Raw genomic sequence first — 14844 nt, forward strand, 5'->3', positions numbered from 1 at the left:
CTGGGATACACATGGCTGAGACTGGGATACACATGGCTGAGACTGGGATACACATGGCTGAGACTGGGATACACAAGGCTGAGACTGGGATACACATGGCTGAGACTGGGATACACATGGCTGAGACTGGGATACACATGGCTGAGACTGGGATACACATGGCTGAGACTGGGATACTGAGACTGAGACTGGGATACACAGGCTGAGACTGGGATACACATGGCTGAGACTGGGATACACATGGCTGAGACTGGGATACACATGGCTGAGACTGGGATACACAAGGCTGAGACTGGGATACACATGGCTGAGACTACACATGGCTGAGACTGGGATACACATGGCTGAGACTGGGATACACATGGCTGAGACTGGGATACACAAGGCTGAGACTGGGATACACATGGCTGAGACTGGGATACACATGGCTGAGACTGGGATACACATGGCTGAGACTGGGATACACAAGGCTGAGACTGGGATACACATGGCTGAGAGACTGCTGAGACTGGGACACAAGGCTGAGACTGGGATACACATGAGACTGGGATGGCTGAGACACAAGGCTGAGATTGGGATACACAAGGCTGAGACTGGGATACACATGGCTGAGAGACTGGAGATACACATGGCTGAGACTGGGATACACAAGGCTGAGACTGGGATACATGCTGAGACTGGATACACATGGCTGAGACTGGGATACACATGGCTGAGACTGGGATACACATGGCTGAGACTGGGATACACAAGGCTGAGACTGGGATACACATGGCTGAGACTGGGATACACAAGGCTGAGACTGGGATACACAAGGCTGAGACTGGGAGGCTGAGACTGGGATACACATGGCTGAGACTGGGATACACATGGCTGAGACTGGGATACACAAGGCTGAGACTGGGATACACATGGCTGAGACTGGGATACACATGGCTGAGACTGGGATACACATGGCTGAGACTGGGATACACATGGCTGAGACTGGGATACACATGGCTGAGACTGGGATACACAGGCTGAGACTGGGATACACATGGAGACTGGGATACACATGGCTGAGACTGGGATACACATGGCTGAGACTGGGATACACATGGCTGAGACTGGGATACACATGGCTGAGACTGGGACACAAGGCTGAGACTGGGATACACAAGGCTGAGACTGGGATACACATGGCTGAGACTGGGATACACATGGCTGAGACTGGGATACACAAGGCTGAGACTGGGATACACATGGCTGAGACTGGGATGGCTGAGAGATACACTGAGACTGGGATGAGACACAAGGCTGAGACTGGGATACACATGGCTGAGACTGGGATACACATGGCTGAGACTGGGATACACAAGGCTGAGACTGGGATACACACTGAGACTGGGATACACATGGCTGAGACTGGGATACACATGGCTGAGACTGGGATACACATGGCTGAGACTGGGATACACATGGCTGAGACTGGGATACACAAGGCTGAGACTGGGATACACATGGCTGAGACTGGGATACACATGGCTGAGACTGGGATACACAAGGCTGAGACTGGGATACACAAGGCTGAGAGACTGGGATACACATGGCTGAGACTGGGATACACATGGCTGAGACTGGGATACACATGGCTGAGACTGGGATACACATGGCTGAGACTGGGATACACATGGCTGAGACTGGGATACACATGGCTGAGACTGGGATACACATGGCTGAGACTGGGATACACAAGGCTGAGACTGGGATACACATGGCTGAGAGACTGAGATACACATGGCTGAGACTGGGATACACATGGCTGAGACTGGGATACACATGGCTGAGACTGGGATACACATGGCTGAGATGAGACACATGGTTGAGACTGGGATACACATGGCTGAGACTGGGATACACATGGCTGAGACTGGGATACACATGGCTGAGACTGGGACACACATGGCTCAACAGTATATTGAAATTGGTAGGAAAACATCTGACTGGGATGAATGATCACTGTCAAGAAGACGGATGCCTTGGAACATCCAACTTTGACATCACCCCATTGAAATTGCGTTAAAATGGTTAAGGAAAGGATGTCACACCCTGATCTGTTTCACCTGTCCTTGTTATTGTCTCCAACCCCTCCAGGTGTTGCTTGTTTTCCCCGGTGTATTTATCCCTGTGTTTCCCATCTCTCTGTTCCATTTCGTCTTGTATGTTCCATGTCAACCAGCGGTTTTTCACGTTCTCCTGCCTTTGCTATTCTCCTTTTTCAATTCCTCTCGGTTTTGACCCTTGCCTGTTTCTGGACTCTGTACCCGCCTGCCTGACCATTCTGCCTGCCTTGACCTCGAGCCTGTCTGCCACTCTGTACCCGCCTGCCTGCCTGGTGTGCAAAAGAGCAGAAAAGTAAATAAATAAAAACAGTATGGGGATGAGGTAGGTAAATTGGGTGGGCTATTTACCGATGGACTATGTACAGCTGCAGCAAAATAATGCTTTTGAGCTGTCTGTCACTCCTCTCCCCATTCACATGGTGTCCTTAGTGACCATTGCTCAGTGGCCTACACTGATGGAGAGGCGGGCTGCATTGCAAGCATAGGCAAATAGAAATTGCCTAAGCATTAGCGGTCCAATGCAGTTGTTTTTATCTCTATATCATTTCTGGCTAACAAGTAAGTACATTACTGTGATTGTTTTCTATTAAAATGGTAAAAACAAATAGCTTCTTAGCAAAGAGCAATTTCTTAAGCAACAATTTTGCTCGGACTTGATTGGGAGTGGCCAAAGTGGGGAGGGGAAAACTGTTGTCATGAATTCACATTGGAAGAACATCTCCATCCCACCAAAACAGACACCTGCTTGGAAATAGGCTACAATGACACCAACATTATGTGATAAGGAATAAAGCAAGATATATGGCCTACTCAACTCAATTTTATTATTTTTATTTCACCTTTATTTAACCAGCTAAGCCAGTTGAGAACAAGTTCTCTTTTACAACTGCAACCTGGCCAAGATAAAGCAAAGCAGTGCGACAAAAACAACACAAAGTTACACAAACAAATGTACAGTCAATAACACAATAGAAAAATATATCTACAGTGCAAATGTAGGGAGGTAAGGCAATAATTAGGCCATGGAGGCTAAATAATTACAATTTAGCATTAACACGAGTGATATATGTGCAAATGATGTGCAAGTAGAGATACTGGGGTGCAAAGGGGAGGACGATAAGTAACAACATGGGGATGAGGTAGTTGGGTGTGCTATTTACAGATTGGCTGTGTACAGGTACAGTAAGCTGCTCTTACTCTGACAGCTGATGCTTAAAGTTAGAGAAGGAGATATCAGTAATTTTTGCAATTCGTTCCAGTCATTGGCTGCAGAGAACTGGAAGGAATGGTGGCCAAAGGAAGTGTTGGCTTTGGGGGTGACCAATATACCTGCTGGAGCATGTGCTACGGGTGGGTGTTGCTATGGTGACCAGTGAGCTGAGATAAGGCGGGGCTTTACCTAGCATAGACTTATAGATGACCTGGAGCCAGTGGGTTTGGCGACAAATATGTAGTGCGAGCCAGCCAACGAGAGCATACAGGTCACAGTGGTGGGTAGTATATGGGGCTTTGGTAACAAAACGGATGGCACTGTGATAGACTGCATCCAATTTGCTGAGTAGTGTTGGAGGCTATTTTGTAAATGGCATCGCTGAAGTCAAGGATCGGTAGCATAGTCAGTTTTCTGAAGGTATGTTTGACAGCAATAGTGAAGGAGGCTTTGTTGCGAAATAGGAAGCCGATTCTAGATTTAATTTTGGATGGCTTATTGTGAGTCTGGAAGGAGAGTTTACAGTCTAACCAGACACCTAGAATATGTGGACAACTACAAATACCTAAGCCAGAACCGTCCAGAGAAGTGATGCTAGTCGGGCGGGGGGGGGGGGGGGGCAGCAATCGGTTGAAGAGCATGCACTTAGTTTTACTTGCATGTAAAAGCAGTTGGAGGCCTCGGAAGGAGTGTTGTATGGCATTGAAGCTCGTTTGGAGGTTTGTTAGCATAGTGTTCAAAGAAGGGCCAGATGCGTACAGAATGGTATCTGTGTAGCAGTGGACCAGAATCACCAGCAGCAAGAGTGACATCATTGATATATACAGAGAAAAGAGTCGGCCCGAGAATTGAACCCTGTGGCACCCCATAGAGACTGCCAGATGTCCGATTTCACACACTGAACTCTATCTGAGTAGTAGTTGGTGAACCAGGTGAGGCAGACATTTGAGAAGCCAAGGCTATTGAGTCTGCCGATAATAATGCTGTGATTGACAGAGTCAAAAGCCTTGGCCAGGTCGATGACGACGGCTGCACAGTACTGTCTATTTTCGATGGCGGTTATGATATTGTTTTGGACCTTGAGCGTGGCTGAGGTGCACCCATGACCAGGTCGGAAACCAGATTGCATAGTGGAGAAGGTACGGTGGGATATGATCTGTTTGTTAACTTGTTTGTTAACTTGGCTTTCGAAGATTATAGAAAGTGCAGGATGGATATAGGTCTATAACAGTTTGGGTCTAGAGTGTCTCCCCCTTTGAAGAGGGGGATGACCGTGGTCAGCTTTCCAATCTTTGGGGATCTCAGATGATATGAAAGGTTGAAAAGGCTAGTAATGGGGATTGGAACAGTTTTGGCGGATAATTTTAGAAAGAGAGGGTCCAGATTGTCTAACCTTGATGATTTTTAGGGATCCAGATTTTGCAGCTCTTTCAGAAAATCAGCTCTCTGGATGTGTTGAATGAGAAGCAGGAGAGTGTGGGCTTGGGCAAGTTGCTGCAGGGGGTGCTGAGATGTTACTAGGGGTAGCCAGGTGGAAAGCATGGCCAGCAGTACAAATATGCTTATTGAAAATATTGATTACTGTAGATTTATCGGTGGTGACAATGTTTCCTATCCTCAGTGCAGTGGACAGCTGGGAGGAGGTGGTCTTTGAGTTTGAAGGTACAGTATCACATTGAGGAAATCCCAAGAGAGCTGCTCTTATCTGCCCTTACTGCTTGAGAATAAGCGATTGAATGGAGTTCATGATTTAATAGAATTTCCATATCTAATCTCAAAGGCTAATATGGAAGTATATCTCCTTTCATATGGAATGATGAATGATGACAAAACGGATTGCACTGTGATAGACTGCATCCAATTTGTTGAGTAGGGTATTGGAGGCTATTTTGTAAATGACATCGCCAAAGTCGAGGATTGGTAGGATGGTCAGTTTTACAAGGGTATGTTTGGCAGCATGAGTGAGGGATGCTTTGTTGCGAAATAGGAAGCCAATTCTAGATTTAACTTTGGATTGGAGATATTTGATATGGGTCTGGAAGTAGAGTTTACAGTCTAACCAGACATCTAAGTATTTGTAGTTGTCCACGTATTCTAAGTCAGAGCCGTCCAGAGTAGGAGTAGAGTAGTTGGACAGGCAGGCAGGTGCGGGTAGCGATCGGTTGAAGAGCATGCATGTAGTTTTACTTGTATTTAAGAGCAATTGGAGGCCACGGAAGGAGAGTTGTATGGCATTGAAGCTTGCCTGGAGGGATGTTAACACAGTGTCCAAAGAAGGGCCAGAAGTATACAGAATGGTGTCGTCTGCGTAAAGTTGGATCAGAGACTCACCAGCAGCAAGAGCGACCTCATTGATGTATACAGAGAAGAGAGTCGGTCCAAGAATTGAACCCTGTGGCACCCCCATAGAGACTGCCAGAGGTCCGGACAGCAGACCCTCTGATTTGACACACTGAACTCTATCAGAGAAGAGAGAGGTTTGAGTAACTGGGTGGTAGCTGGCTAAAGGTGGCAATTTATTAACAGTCTGATGGCCTTGAGATAGAAGCTGTTTTTCAGTCTCTCGGTCCCAGGTTTGATGGCCCTGTACTGACCTCACCTTCTGGATGATAGCAGGGTGAACAGGCCTTCACTCGGGTGGTTGATGTCCTTGATGATCTTTTTGGCCTTCCTGTGACATAGAGTGCTGTAGGTGTCTTGGAGTGCAGGCAGTGTGCCTCCAGTGATGGGTTGGGCAGAACGCACCACCCTCTGGAGAGCCCTGCGGTTGTGGGTGGTGGAGTTGTTGTGCCAGGCAGCAATACAGCCCGACAGGATAATCTCAATTTTGTATGGCGCTGGAGAAGAAGGCTGATGTTTTATATGTCTCCATCCAAATGTGTTTTTTTGCACTTTTATTTGTGTTGTTTTGTAACTTATTTTTTCACTAATTATGTACATATTGTTGCCGCTACCGTCTCTTATGACCAACAATAACTTCTGAACATCAGGACTGTGATTACTCACCATGGAATGGCAGAATCCTTTTTTTCCTTTAACGTGTCTGACGAGCCTGACGCAAATGATATACTGCTTTCTCGGGAACAGGCCCAGATCCCCGGGATTTGCGTGAAGAGGAGGTGAAGAAAAAGGGGCACGAGGGCGGGATGCCTTCTGAGAATTCGTAGGCGATCGAGTAAACCCCCACTTCATTCCATTCGGCTAGCAAACGTGCAATCTTTGGAGAATAAAATCGATGACCTACTCGCAAGACTAATCTACAAACGGAACATTCAAAACATTGAAATCTTATGCTCCACAGAGTCATGGCTGAACGGCGACACTGTCAACATACAGCTGGCTGATTATACGCTGTATCGGCAGGATAGAACAGCAGCATCTGGTAAGACAAGGGGCATAGGACTACGTATTTTTGTAAATAGTAGCTGAAGTTTCGAGCTATTGCTCGCCTGAAGTAGAGTATCTCATGATAACCTGTAGACCACACTATCTACCTAGAGAGTTACCAGGTTGTGTCAGAGGAAGGCCCTAAAAACTGTCAGACTCCAGCCACCCTAGTCATAGACTGTTCTTTCTGCTACCACACGGCAAGCGGTAGCGGAGTGACAAGTCTAGGTCCAAGAGACTTCTAAACAGCTTCTACCCCCAGGCCATAAGACTCCTGAACATCTGATCAAATGGCTACTCAAAGTATTTGCACCCCCCCCCCGCCCCTTCTTTTACACCGCTGCTACTCTCTGTTGTTAACATCTATGCATAGTCACTTTAATAACTCTACCTACATGTACATGTTACCTCAAATAACCCAGTGCCCCCGCACATTGTCTCTGTACTGGTACCCCCCTGTATATAGTCTCGCTATTGTTATTTCACTGCTTTTCTTTAATTACTTTTTACTGTTATTTCTTATTCTTATTCATATTTTTTTAAACTGCATTGTTGGTTAGGGGCTTGTAAGTAAGCATTTCACAGTAATGTAACAGTAAAGTTACCTGTTGTATTTAACACATGTGACTAATAATATTTGATTTGATTAGTGGTCAAATTTCTTCAGCCTCCTGTTTGTGTGGGTGGACAATTTCAGATCATCAGTGATGTGTACACCGAAGCTTTCCACCTTCTCCACTGCTGTCCCATCAATATGGATATGGGCGTGCTCCCTCTACTTTTTCCTGAAGTCCACGATCAACTCCTTAGTTTTTTTGATGATGAGGAAAAGGTTATTTTCCCATCACCACTCAGCCAGTGCCCTTACCTACTCCCTGTAGGCTGTCTCGTCATTGTTGGTGATTAGGCCTTCTACGGTTGTCATCTGCAAACTTGATGATGGAGTTGTGTGAGAGGTGTCGTGGCAGAATCATAATCCTTTAGGTACATTTTAAAATAAGATGTTTTATTAATTTTTATAGTATGCTGATGTGGGAAAAGTTACTTGGGCCCAGAGAGGGGAGAGGTCGGGTTAGTCTTATCTGTGAATGTGTCTAACTATTCCTAAACCATGTGAAGGGATGGTGTGATTAATGGGGAACCAGTTAGGTTGGCTCCACAATGTCTGTGTGCCAGTTACGTCTCTCTGTAAGCTTGTCCAGGAGGGGGTGTGTTTGATATATGCCATTGGATGAGGTAATGTTTTTGGTTCTAAGTGGTACCAAGAACAAGATAAGAGCTTTGGTTTAGGAGACCAAAGGGAACGATAATTTATAGCTAATGCTATAAATTATACCTTCACCTTTTTCTGGTGAAGGTTCTTTGTATAATGTTCCTAAGATCTGTTATTCGTCATGTGAGTTTTGATGAGTGTGTCTTGGCTATAAATGATACTAAGGACCGTTTTGTAAGCACTCTCAGAGAATTAATTTATAGACACTGAATTGATCTGAGAGTCACAGGGCTATGGTGAAGGTCATATAATTAAAGATGGACTTTATGATAACTCTGACTTGTGTGTGGTTTGCTCTCTCATGATTTGGTAATAAAGGAAGTTTCCACGACAGAGGTGTGTGTGGCCATGCAGTCATGGGTGAACAGGGAGTACAGGAGTATGCATCATTGTGGGGCCCCTGTGTTGTTTCCCACCTTCACCACCTGAGGGCGACTCGTCAGAAAGTCCAGGATCCAGTTGCACAGGGCGGGATTCAGACCCAGGGCCCCTGAGCTCGATGATGAGCGTGGAGGGTACTATGGTGTTGAAGGCTGAGCAATAGTCAATGAACAGCATTCTTACATAGGTATTCCTCTTGTCCAGGTGGGACATGGCAGTGTGCAGTGCAATGGTGATTGCATCATCTGTGGATATATTGGGGCAGTAAGCAAATTGAAGTGGGTCTGGGGTGCAAGGTAGAGGTGATATGATCCTTATTAACTAACCTCTCAAAGCACTTCATGATGACAGAAGAGAGTGCTATGGGGTGATAGTAATTTAGTTCAGTTGCTTCGGCTTTCTTGGGTACAGGAACAATGGCGGACATCTTGAAGCAAGTGGGGACAGCAGACTGGGATAGGGAGAGATTGAATATGTCCGTCAACACCGCAGCCAGCTGGGCTGCACATGCTCTGAGGACGCGGCTAAGTGTGCCGTCTGGGCCGGCAGCCCTGTGAGGGTTAACACGCTTTAATGTCTCACTCACGTCAGCCGCGGAGAAGGAGAGCCCACAGTCATTGGTTGCGGGCTGCGTCCATGGCACTGTGTTATTCTCAAAGAGGGCGAAGAAGGTGTTTAGCTTGTCCAGAAGCAAGACATCCTGGTCCACGACGGGTCTGGTTTTCTTTTTGTAATCCGTGATTGACTGTAGACCCTGCCACATGCGTCTCGTGCCTGAGCCGTTGAATTGAGACTCCACTTTGTCTATGTACTGATGTTTTGCCTGTTTTATTACCTTACTGAGGGAATAACTACAGTGTTTGTATTCAACCATGTTTCCAGTCAGCTTTAGCGTGAATGCTGCCATCTTTTCACGGTTTCTGGTTTGGATAGGTTTTAATAGTCACAGTGGGACAAGAGGATAGAAAATAAAATAACCATTGAACAACTAAAAAGCATCCTAAGGAAAAGCAAAGCTAAAATGGTGTTTTAAAATGGTGTGTCCACAGTTTCGACCCCCTTCAGGTTCTCTGGCAAACTATTCCAGAGGCTGGGGGCATAATTAATAATGGCTGCCTCTCCATGTCTCTTGGTCCTAGGCTTTGAGATAGTTAAAAGGCCAGTGCTAGTTGACCTGAGGGACATACCGGGTACATAACTCAAAAGCATGTCTGACATGTATTGGGGTGCACATTCGTGGATTGATTTAAAAACCAATAAAAAAAATCTCAAAATTAATTCTAAAACTCACAGGCAGCCAGTGCAGAGACCTTAAAACTTGTCTTGGTCAATACCCACGCTGCAGAATCTGTATGTTTTGCAGTTGACCAATTGTTATGAACTTGAGTGAAGACCCAAAAGCGGTTTTAACAGAAAACAGAGTTCTTTAATGAAAATACAGGAATGGCATAAATCCTCTTCCAACGTTGTCAGCGGAACAAAAAGAACGTTAGTATAGTGCAGGATGCTCCTGCCAGGCAGACTCCGACAGGACAGGACAAGGTGGAAGCAAACGAGACGACAGCTTGCTTCTGGCATCAAAAAACACAAACAAGAATCAGACACTGAAAGTAGCAGGAACAGAGAAAGAAATAGAGACCTAATCAGAGGGGGAAGAGAGAACAGGTGTGAAAGAGTGAATGAGCTAGTTAGAGGAAATGTAGAACAGCTGAAGAATGAGAGACAGAGAAGGTAACCTAAAAAGACCAGCAGAGAGAGAGAATGAAGAGAAAGGACAGGAACAGACATAACAAGACATGACAGTACCCCCCCACTCACCGAGCGCCTCCTGGCGCACTCGAGGAGGAAACCTGGCGGCAACGGAGGAAATCATCGATCAGCGAACGGTCCAGCACGTCCCGAGAGGGAACCCAACTCCTCTCCTCAGGACCGTACCCCTCCCAATCCACTAGGTACTGATGACCACGGCCCCGAGGGCGCATGTCCAAAATCTTACGAACCCTGTAGATGGGTGCGCCTCGACAAGGATGGGGGGGAGGAACGAGCGGGGGCGCGAAGAACGGGCTTAACACAGGAGACATGGAAGACCGGGTGAACGCGACGAAGATAGCGCGGGAGAAGAAGTCGCACTGCGACAGGATTAATGACCTGGGAAATACGGAACGGACCAATGAACCGCGGGGCCAACTTGCGAGAAGCTGTCTTAAGGGGAAGGTTCTGAGTGGAGAGCCATACTCTCTGACCGCAACAATATCTAGGACTCTTGGTCCTACGCTTATTAGCGGCCCTCACAGTCTGCGCCCTATTACGGCAAAGTGCCGACCTGACCCCCTTCCAGGTGCGCTCGCAACGCTGGACAAAAGCCTGAGCGGAGGGGACGCAGGACTCGGCGAGCTGAGATGAGAACAGCGGAGGCTGGTACCCGAGGCTACACTGAAAAGGGGATAGACCGGTAGCAGACGAGGGAAGCGAGTTGTGGGCGTACTCTGCCCAGGGAGCTGTTCTGACCAAGACGCAGGGTTACGAAAAGAAAGACTGCGTAAAATGCGACCAACAGTCTGATTGGCCCGTTCGGCTTGACCGTTAGACTGGGGATGAAAGCCGGACGAGAGACTGACGGAAGCCCCAATCAAACGGCAAAACTCCCTCCAAAATTGAGACGTGAACTGCGGGCCTCTGTCGGAAACGACGTCAGACGGAAGGCCATGAATTCGGAAAACATTCTCGATAATGATCTGAGCCGTCTCCTTAGCAGAAGGGAGCTTATCGAGAGGAATGAAATGAGCCGCCTTAGAGAATCTATCGACAACCGTAAGAATAACTGTCTTCCCCGCTGATGAAGGCAGTCCGGTGACAAAATCTAATGCGATGTGAGACCACGGTCGAGAGGGAATGGGAAGCGGTCTGAGACGGCCGGCAGGAGGAGAGTTCCCAGATTTAGTCTGCGCGCAGACCGAACAAGCGGCGACAAATCGACGCGTCACGTTCCCGAGTGGGCCACCAGAAACGCTGGCGAATGGAAGCGAGCGTACCCCGAACGCCGGGGTGGCCGGCTAACTTGGCAGAGTGGGCCCACTGAAGAACGGCCGGACGAGTAGGAACGGGAACGAACAGAAGGTTCCTAGGACAAGCTCGCGGCGACGGAGTGTGAGCGAGTGCTTGCTTTACCTGCCTCTCAATTCCCCAGACAGTCAACCCGACAACACGCCCCTCAGGGAGAATCCCATCGGGGTCGGTGGAGACCTCAGAAGAACTGAAGAGACGAGATAAAGCATCAGGTTTGGTGTTTTTGAGCCCGGACGATAAGAAATAACAAACTCGAAACGAGCGAAAAACAGAGCCCAACGAGCCTGACGCGCATTAAGTCGTTTGGCTGAACGGATGTACTCAAGGTTCCTATGGTCAGTCCAAACGACAAAAGGAACGGTCGCCCCCTCCAACCACTGTCGCCATTCGCCTAGGGCTAAGCGGATGGCGAGCAGTTCGCGATTACCAACATCATAGTTACGTTCTGACGGCGATAAGCGATGAGAGAAAAACGCGCAAGGATGGACCTTGCCGTCAGAGAGAGCGCTGAGAAAGAATGGCTCCCACGCCCACCTCTGACGCGTCAACCTCAACAACAAACTGTCTAGAGATGTCAGGTGTAACAAGAATAGGTGCGGATGTAAAACGATTCTTAAGAAGATCAAAAGCTCCCTGGGCGGAAACGGACCACTTAAAGCACGTCTTAACAGAAGTAAGGGCTGTGAGAGGAGCTGCCACCTGACCGAAATTACGGATGAAACGACGGTAGAAATTAGCGAAGCCCAGAAAGCGCTGCAGCTCGACGCGTGACTTAGGAACGGGCCAATCAATGACAGCCTGGACCTTAGCGGGATCCATCTTAATGCCCTCAGCGGAAATAACGGAACCGAGAAAAGGGACAGAGGCGGCATGAAAAGTGCACTTCTCAGCCTTCACATAAAGACAGTTCTCCAAAAGGCGCTGGAGGACGCGTCGCACGTGCTGAACATGAATCGAGAGAGACGGTGAAAAAATCAGGATATCGTCCATGTAAACGAAAACAAAAATGTTCAGCATGTCTCTCAGGACGTCGTTAACTAGTGCCTGAAAGACAGCTGGAGCGTTAACGAGGCCGAAAGGAAGAACCCGGTATTCAAAGTGCCCTAACGGAGTGTTAAACGCCGTCTTCCACTCGTCCCCCTCCCTGATGCGCACGAGATGGTAGGCGTTACGAAGGTCCAATTTGGTGAAAAACCTGGCTCCCTGCAGGATCTCGAAGGCTGAAGACATAAGAGGAAGCGGATAACGATTCTTAACTGTTATGTCATTCAGCCCTCGATAATCCACGCATGGGCGCAGGGACCCGTCCTTCTTCTGAACAAAAAAACCCCGCTCCGGCGGGGGAGGAGGAGGAGACTATGGTACCGGCGTCGAGCGAAACCGACAAATAATCCTCGAGAGCCTTACGTTCGGGAGCCGACAGAGAGTATAATCTACCCCGGGGGAGTAGTTCCCGGAAGGAGATCAATACTACAGTCATACGACCGGTGTGGAGGGAGAGAAGTGGCCTTGGAACGACTGAACACCGTGCGCAGATCGTGATACTCCTCCGGCACCCCTGTCAAATCGCCAGGCTCCTCCTGTGAAGAAGAGACAGAGGAAACAGGAGGGATAGCAGACATTAAACAGGTTACATGACAAGAAACATTCCAGGATAGGATAGTATTACTAGACCAATTAATAGAAGGGTTATGGCGCACTAGCCAGGGATGACCCAAAACAACAGGTGTAAAAGGTGAACGAAAAATTAAAAAATAAATGGTTTCGCTATGATTACCAGAGACAGTGAGGGTTAAAGGCAGCGTCTCACGCTGAATCTTGGGGAGAGAACTACCATCTAAAGCGAACAAGGCCCTGGGCTCCCTAACTGTCTGAGAGGAATGTCATGTTCCCGAGCCCAGGTCTCGTCCATAAAACAGCCCTCCGCCCCAGAGTCTATCAAGGCACTGCAGGAAGCAGATGAACCGGGCCAGCGGAGATGGACCGGAAAGGTAGTGCGTGATCCAGAAGGAGAGGCCTGAGTAGTTGCGCTCACCAGTAGCCCTCCTCTTACTGATGAGCTCTGGCTTTTACTGGACATGAGGTGACAAAATGACCAGCGGAGCCGCAGTAGAGACAGAGACGATTGGTGATTCTCCGTTCCCTCTCCTTGGCCGAGATGCGAATACCCCCAGCTGCATAGGCTCAGCATCCGAGCCGGCGGAGGAGGGTGGCAGTGATGCGGCAGGTGGCAGTGATGTGGAGAGGGGAGCAACGGAGAACGTGAGCTCCTTTCCACGAGCTCGGCGACGAAGATCAAACCGTCGCTCTATGCGAATAGCGAGAGCTATTAAGGAATCCAGACTGGAAGGAACCTCCCGGGAGAGGATCTCATCCTTAACCTCGACGTGGAGACCCTCCAGAAAACGAGCGAGCAAAGCCGGCTCGTTCCAGTCACTAGAGGCAGCGAGAGTGCGAAACTCAATAGAATAATCCATTATGGATCTATTCCCCTGACATAGGGAAGACAGGGCCCTGGAAGCCTCCTCGCCAAAAACAGAACGGTCAAAAACCCGTATCATCTCCTCCTTAAAGTCCTGATACTGGTTAATACACTCAGCCCTCGCCTCCCAGACTGCCGTGCCCCACTCACGCGCCCGTCCGGTAAGGAGAGAAATGACGTAGGCGATGCGGGCTGCGCTCCTGGAGTAAGTGTTGGGCTGGAGAGAGAACACCACATCACACTGAGTGAGGAATGAGCGGCACTCAGTGGGCTCCCCAGAGTAACACGGCGGGTTGTTGATCCTGGGCTCCGGAGACTCGGAAACCCTGGAAGTGGGCGGTGGATCGAGGTGGAGTTGGTGAACCTGTCTTGTGAGGTCGGAGACTTGGACGGCCAGGGTCTCAACGGCATGTTGAGCAGCAGACAATTCCTCCTCGTGTCTGCCTAGCATCGCTCCCTGGATCTCGACGGCGGAGTGAAAAGGGTCCGGAGCCGCTGGGTCCATTCGTGGTCTGATTCTTCTGTTATGAACTTGAGTGAAGACCCAAAAGCGGTTTTAACAGAAAACAGAGTTCTTTAATGAAAATACAGGAATGGCATAAATCCTCTTCCAACGTTGTCAGCGGAACAAAAAGAACGTTAGTATAGTGCAGGATGCTCCTGCCAGGCAGACTCCGACAGGACAGGACAAGGTGGAAGCAAACGAGACGACAGCTTGCTTCTGGCATCAAAAAACACAAACAAGAATCAGACACTGAAAGTAGCAGGAACAGAGAAAGAAATAGAGACCTAATCAGAGGGGGAAGAGAGAACAGGTGTGAAAGAGTGAATGAGCTAGTTAGAGGAAATGTAGAACAGCTGAAGAATGAGAGACAGAGAAGGTAACCTAAAAAGACCAGCAGAGAGAGAGAATGAAGAGAAAGGACAGGAACAGACATAACAA

The sequence above is a fragment of the Oncorhynchus masou genome, chromosome 25 (assembly GCF_036934945.1).
Source record: "Oncorhynchus masou masou isolate Uvic2021 chromosome 25, UVic_Omas_1.1, whole genome shotgun sequence".
Lineage (NCBI taxonomy): Eukaryota > Metazoa > Chordata > Actinopteri > Salmoniformes > Salmonidae > Oncorhynchus > Oncorhynchus masou.